At 39.5% G+C, this 1,387-nt stretch overlaps 1 protein-coding gene across 1 annotated transcript in view; it reads left to right on the top strand.

The window, feature by feature from the left end:
- Window positions 1–355: 355 nt before the first annotated feature.
- Window positions 356–1,387, top strand: part of LOC109589370 (clustered mitochondria protein homolog) — a 7,590-nt gene continuing 6,558 nt past the window's right edge. The window contains exons 1-2 of the mRNA XM_020005463.1: window positions 356–597; window positions 650–871. The gene's annotated coding sequence lies outside the window, so the exon portion shown is untranslated. The remainder of the gene's footprint in view (window positions 598–649; window positions 872–1,387) is intronic.

Raw genomic sequence — 1,387 nt, 5'->3', positions numbered from 1 at the left:
GATGATAGACACTAGTCATAGGACTCAGCTGAATGCACTTCTATCTTCCTAGCAATGGAGGGGCAAGCGCCCTGGCTCCTGAAAGCAAAATTTAGAAAAACGGGAATGGCCAATGGTTGAGAATATTCCTATGATAAAATGCTATAAAAGCCAAAACAGCAACCAAAGAGCTTACAAAAGAGATAAATAGAGTATACTGAAACAATAGGACAGCTCAAAGTGGCTCCCACAGCTAGAATGGATGGATGAAAGAGAAGATTGTTTAGCCTGTCTTTCCCTCCAAAAATCCGCCATTTTACCACCACTTTGGTGGCGCGTTAATTAGAATCATTTCGGTCCATAAGGTCCATTGCATAACCTACATTCCTTGGCATCACGTGATGAATCATGGCAGAATTAGGGAAGGCAAACAACGGTGCAACGAACAAACGATTGAGGAGCACTCCGACTAGAAGGACTCCTGTAAATAGGCCTAAAAGACGTCCTGCTGTCTCTGCTGCTGCCATCAAAGGTATTCAATTAGTATAGCGGTGTGGTGAACAGAAGGAGAAGGTTTTCGAGTTGAGGCTGTTTCTCGGGACCATCATTCATTGCGTAGTAAGTCAAAACTTTTTGTTTTAAACTTTTAATGTTGTGGCCGTCTATTTAGTTTGTGATAACATCTTTTAGGCACCAGTCCACTATTCCTAACTTTTAATTTTGTGGCGTTCTATTTGGTTTGTGATAACATCAGCCCACTTTTCCACCTAGTTCCACCTGTGTTACTACTTCATGTACAATTACAGCTGGCTCTAATTAACTCACCTCTATGTGGTGAAGAGGCTGCTTTCTGAACGATTTCAAGTTGAATCTGTTTTTCAGTCATTCAATAGTAAGTCATAACTTTTTGTTTTGAACTTTTAACTCTACATGGCAATGATGGCCATATTTACAAAGTCACTGTTAATTTACATTTGACTGTAATTATTATAATTTTGCCACGTAATTTTTGAGCTGGTTTTCTGGTAACGTACATGTTTGTGAATGTATGCTTGTTTGTATGTGTATTTATGTAGTACATTCCCGCATACCTTATTTAGCACAATAGGTGATAGCTGCACTGAAGCCATAGTTGGGCATGTACTTAAGTTAACTGTAATATAAAAATGGCTGCTGAACTGAGCAGCAAGAGACCAGAGACCTTGGAAGCAGAATTTGACCTCACCTTGTTGTACCAGTCACTTTGTACCACTCTGAAGAGATTTGTAGTTTCCAAGCACACAAACCATGTTTGTTATTGACACATGAAAAGCTCTTTGATCATCCTCCTTTAGTCTGGTCCTTTTGGACCCACAACATCAAGAGTAAGGATAATGATAGAAGTGAAAGAATATGTGGTACATGTACT

The sequence above is a fragment of the Amphimedon queenslandica genome, unplaced genomic scaffold (genome assembly GCF_000090795.2).
Source record: "Amphimedon queenslandica unplaced genomic scaffold, v1.1 AMPQUscaffold_11382, whole genome shotgun sequence".
NCBI lineage: Eukaryota > Metazoa > Porifera > Demospongiae > Haplosclerida > Niphatidae > Amphimedon > Amphimedon queenslandica.
This window is presented reverse-complemented; position numbering and strand designations above follow the sequence as displayed.